Genomic DNA, 5,998 nt, shown 5'->3' on the forward strand with positions numbered 1-5,998 from the left:
TCCGCTGCGCTCACCTGTACACTTGCGCCACTTGCCACACCCTCTTTGTCGTGTGGCAGCATGGCATGCTTGCCGAGGAGCTATGTGTTGCTGCCTCAGCCACTGAACGCCGCTTGTTGCGTTCAAGTGTTGCTGTTGCTTGCTGACACTTTGTCATTGCTGTTTTTGTAGTTGTTGTCCGCAAATGCTCATTCTCTGGCGCGTTGCACGTTGCTGCCTTAACAAATTGCCAGCAATTGCGCTTTGAAAGTAACGTTCGTTCGGGGAAATTTCCAACGTTTCACATTTGCTGCGAGCATATTCCGTTCTTACTGTTCTGGTTGTTGTTGTTGTTGCTCTTATAAGCTGTTTTTTTGTGTTTTGTTGCAGGCAGTTTGCTTGTTGTTGCTCATACGACGCGTACTCATGTTTAGCCATTTGGCATTGTTAGTTGTAGTAGCTGCGTCTGTGATTGCCTGAGGTTGCATGCCGCTTGCCGCATGTTGCACATTGCTTGTTGCCGCTTTCACTTTTCGTTTTTGTATCCTTTATGCTACACGCCTGCTGCCGTGTTGCTCCACTGTTATTTTACCTTGCTCTGCGTTTTTGTTTTCTGTTGTTGTTGTTGCTGTGGCAGCAACGCTTGTAAAGTCGCAATTGTTTAAACAAATTCATTTCACGTTCGCCGCTCGGATCTTTGTTGCCTACTTAGACTCAAATGCTGCTGCTTTCCTTGTTGTTGTTGTTGCTATGCTTTTAGTTTCAACATTTGTTGCTGTTGTAGTTGGCCTTAACAGCATCTCATGTTCGTTTATTGTTCAGCTATTGTTTGTTGTTCGCAAAGTGTTTCATAACTTTGTTTGGGGGGGTGGAGGAAGGGGAGCGAGCATTTTGGCATTTTGCGGTGGATAATTGATTTGGACGTTGACAATGTGAGGGCGGCGTAGAGGTGGGTTGGGCTGCAGTCAAGGTAAAGTGTGTGAATTCGACGTTGCATCTATTGTTGCAAGTGTTGAAATTAAAGGTTAGTTCTGCCACTCACTGGGCAGGTTATGTGAGAGGGAGAATTCTAAGGACGATGAAAGTCGGAATTAGTTTATTTTAGATTACACAAGGTTAACTGAGTGCAATGGGAAAATGTGTCTTTTATATCCATTAACGGTTGTATATATCAGAAGGAAACAGTTGATCTTGTGATACATATGTACAGCACAAAGTTTGAGCTGAAGAAAACAGTTGTTATTTGCATCTGACTGTATATATTTCGCTTTTTGATCCAATTTTCCACTGTGGAAGACAAGACGTGGATTTTTGTTTGATTTGCATATCTGATCAAATTTGATCCGGATTAAAAACAGTATCGTTTCACGTTTGTTAATACAAATTTTTATATGTTGAACCAATCCATAAGAGATGTTAAGATCCCCTGCTATCTTCTTGATGTCAAACCGAATATGTTCAAGCACTGACGGCTCACAGGAGCAAGTGTTCGACAAATTCATGACCTTCACTAGATGCATTGTGTTACTAAAATACTTTTGAAGACTTCACAAAAGACTTCAGCAAAAACTCAACGATTTTGTAACAGTATTTCAATAGAAAAACAAAATTTTAAGCAAATTCCTTGTTACAATTTTTTTCCATCGTAAAAATCGGCGGACAAACTTTTCGTGTTCTTGACACATAGAGATCAAACTCTTCACGAACATAAAAAAATGTTGTACCAAAAAATCAGAAGAATTTTTGTATCGATTCGGTTTCCGCCGGGAGTTTAAATGGATCAGTCTGAGTTAATTTTTATCAGATGTTAAAACCACTATGTAAATGGGCGATATCAAAATCACTTCTTCCTCCCCTTTAATTCCTCAAATCTATAGTAAGCGCAATAATAAAACACAGTGCTCTAGTGTTGAAATATATGACCAGAATACCGTGGTTCCAACACCTTATTAGAAAAGCTTGAAAATGGGCAATACAACTCTTACCTCGATCTGAATAAAAATTTTCTTTTTTTCGGTATTTATTTGGCGTTTACCTTTCATATATGTGAACCAGGGTCAGCTAAAAAACTAACTTATCGAATGTATGGGTTCAAATAGATAATATCCAGAGAAAAAGTTATCCCTGGCAGTATTTTTAACCCTATTTTAAAAGGTTTCGGTGAGAAATAGTGTTAACACTTAAAATATCACACAAAATTGTTCATTAATTGAAGACACCATAACTTTTAAAAATTTTCAATTTTACTTGGATAGTTTTTCAGACTGTATTTCTAGGGTGTCGAACTAACGGGTGATCCAAGTAGACGTACTTTTTTCAATAGCCTTTTTTTGACAGATCACGCCTGAGTCGTGTCAAGCTGCCATGACTCACCATGCCAAGACGTACGCTTGAAGAACGTTCGTTCAACTTCATTACAAATATTCACGTTCTGTAAAGAATGTGTTTTGGGCGGTTCGCTCAACTTATGGTTAATATAAACGGCCGACTGAGTGTACTATTCGCAACACCATCACCCATCTTGAGAACCAGCATTCATTATTGGATAATATTCGACCGAATAGACCACGACCAGCAGGCAGTAAAGAAAATATAGCTGAGAGTGTACACACAGACGTGGATAGTTGATTCAGAGCCGTTCGCAGTGGACTGAAGTATTGAACCACTTGGCGCATTTTATGACGATATCTTAAATTGAAAGCGTACAAAATGCAGCTTGTGCAAGCACTGAAGCCGCTCGACCTTCCCAAGAACATCGCTTCGCTCTATGGGGTCGTGAAAAGTTCCAAGAAGATCCCACGTTTTCGTTCCAAATTTTGTTCTGCGATGAAGCCCATTTTTGTTTCAATAGGAATGTAAAACAGCAAAATTAGCGCATTCGGGACAAAGAGCAACTTGAAGAGACTCAACCATTGCCATTTCATCCAGAAAAAAAGTTTGGTGGGGTTTATGGAATCATCGGTCAATATTTCTCCAAAAATGATTCCTGTGCTAACGTAACCCTCAATGGCGACAGTTATCGCGCTATGATAATTGACTATTTGTTGCCTGAAATTGAAGCTCGTAATGTCGGCGACAGTTGGTTTCAATAAGATGGCACCACTTCCCACACATCGCATCAACTAATGGGTTTATAGAGAGAAAACTTCGATGGGCAGATAATTTCACGTTCTGAGCCAGTCAATTGGTCACCAAGACCGTGTGATATGATACACAGTTGGGCTTTTTCTTGGGGGGGTATGTAAACTCTAAAGTCTATGTGGACAATCCCGCTTTGATTCAGATCTTAGAACCAAACAGCAGGAGTATCTTTACCAGAGTCATCGAAAATTGGACTCAACGGATGGACCATCTGAGACGTAGCTGTGGCCAAGATTTAAAAGAGATAATATTCAAAAAAGAAATGCCAAAGAATGTTCTTTCGAACGATAATAAAGATTTCCCATGGATCACCGAATTTAAGCAGGATTAATCAGAGGCTGAGCTAATAATGACATGGCTAAAATTTTGTCTTCATTTATAAATATTAATACTAACAAAAATTGGAGATTTGTGAATCGGAGAAAAAACAAATTAAGTATATTAGAAGACCACTTGCTTGAAGCACAAACATAACCTTATTTGCATTTATTTGAAAGCATATATAAATGTGATATTTACAAGAGAGCAAAACACAAGTTTAGCGAGTATAGAAGTGGCGAATCGAATGTGGCAATAAGACAACTTCAGTAACTGTTAGAGCCTTTTGCCAGAAATTAGCGCTTCTAAAAAAGTAAAATAACATTTATTATTATTGTTCAGTAAGGAAGTACTTGGCACAGAGCAGTTAAGTGGTGAGTTATTCAACATATATGATCATAGTTATTGCTGGCAACAGCAGTCGGCTAGTGGAGCACACACGACTGCGCCACTGTTGCATTCGCGTAATAAAAAGAAGGAAAGAAATAAAAAAGTGCCGTGAGTGGCATTCGCTCTAACGGTATACAGCGTAATGCAAGCCGCGTGCCAATTTCACAAAGTTGCCAAATAGCAGTAAGCAGCAACTACAACACCGTTGTTGTTGTTGTTGTTGTTGTTGTAAGTAATTCCTTTGTTTTATTTGCGGCACTAGTCGCTTCCTCACTGCGGCTGGCGGCATCATTATGACGGAAATTGCTAGATTGCATTACGAATGCTTCCGCTGGCGACGCGACGCCAGCCAATGTGCCGAGTTGAAACGCGCGTGGTATGAAATTTAAGCGTTGTGTTTGTTGTTGTGTCTGCTGTTACAATGATTTTATTGCGTTATTTGAAGTTAGGCGAAGTCGAGAAAAGAGAATTGTTTTTCTTTCTTCATTCTTGCTTGAATTTGATAACCTTTTTGTGTGTGTCCAAGTCGTGTTTTGGTCTTTTTGTGATCCTTTTCTCACATTCGCGATTGTTACAAGTCAATTTTTTGTTGTTTTTCAACTTTCTGGTTTTTTTTTTCACTCAGACCGCTTGCAAGATTTTACGGTAATTTTCTTACATTTTTCAAATAATATTTTATTTGACGGGTTACTAAGAACCTTTCACTAATTTACTTGTTTAAAATTTGTTTGTGGTTTATTAGACACATTTCAAAATTTTTTTCACAAGGTCCGCCTTGCCTTGGTGCGACAAAAGACTGCATTTGGAGGCGCGAAATAAATTGGAAAAGTTTTTTGTGAAATTATTATGTGAAAAAGGGTGCCTGGCTGGAGTTAATTAGCAAGAATAAGAAACAAAAAGCGCGAAGTAAAAAAAAATTAAAAAATAATTTCTTAACAGCTGTTATGGCGTTAGTCTTTCGTTACATATTTTCGTTGAAATTAAATTTTATTATAAATTTTTTTTTTAATTTTTCCAAATACTTTTTCATGCCTTCCGTTACTTAAATTCTTTTTATTATATTTAGATTTTCCATTACTTTAACACTTTTCATTTTCTTTTATTCTTTTTGTACTTCCAATTGGCAGCCAAAAGTGCGGTCAGCCGAAAATTTTATGATTGCAATTTTTAGTTGATTGAACCGCGTAAAATTTAATTTTTGTTGTCAATGTTTTTTTTTATTGTTTTTAGGTCACAACATTTGTGTGAGTTGTCATAAAAGTCTATACTTTGTTGCCAATCCCTGCTCTTCGTTTTTCTAAGTTCTTACATTTTCGTTGCTCTTTTACTTTTTCGCTTAGAATTTGGTGAATTTGCTGATTACTTTGATTTTTTTTTTGTTCAAATTTTATTTTTTATTTTTATTCTCCAGCATTTGTAGCAGATTTAAAGTAACCATGTAACTTGGGAAGCGATATGCAATATGCTTCGAAAGTGACCTTCGGGGTTTCTAATTTTTTTCTGTATGATTTATTGTACGTAGGTTGCCTATTATATTTCGAGATTAGCAAGCAAAAACATATTTTAATAATCGAAAATCGTTTTACTGTAACTCAAAATATTCACCTTATGACCAATATATTTTTACATGCATTTGAACCAATTTTCGAAGCACTTTTGCTACTCTGATTGAAGTATCTTCAAAACACGCATTCTGAGTGCATTAACCGCCTCTCGTGGTGTCGAAAAACGTTGACCTATTAGTTTATCTTTTACGTACGGGAATAAAAAGAAGTCACTCGTCATGTGGTGAACAACTCTTCAATACGATGTTTTATGTGCTCAAAAATGCAATTGTTTCAGTCGATGTTTGAGAACTCACATTGTCGTGGTGGAGAGTGGTCCATCCTCGGCGGTTACTTTTCAAGATTTCTTGAAAGACAACTGGCAAACAAATGCTTGTTCACCACTCAGAATGTTCTATTTGCTTTGTTTCAATGGTATGATTCCGACATGTTCAGTTGTTCCAACAAACAAAGTACCTTTTACTTGGAAGTGCTTCGAGCGCGAACAATTTTTGTTGGATTGGGCATATCTTGAAAAATCCATACAATGTACCGCTCTTTACTTTTGGCTGCATACGCGTAAAACCGTCACGATTTCGTAGAGGTGATTCGAAGTACCGCTATCG

The sequence above is a fragment of the Bactrocera tryoni genome, chromosome 2 (genome assembly GCF_016617805.1).
Source record: "Bactrocera tryoni isolate S06 chromosome 2, CSIRO_BtryS06_freeze2, whole genome shotgun sequence".
Taxonomy (NCBI): domain Eukaryota; kingdom Metazoa; phylum Arthropoda; class Insecta; order Diptera; family Tephritidae; genus Bactrocera; species Bactrocera tryoni.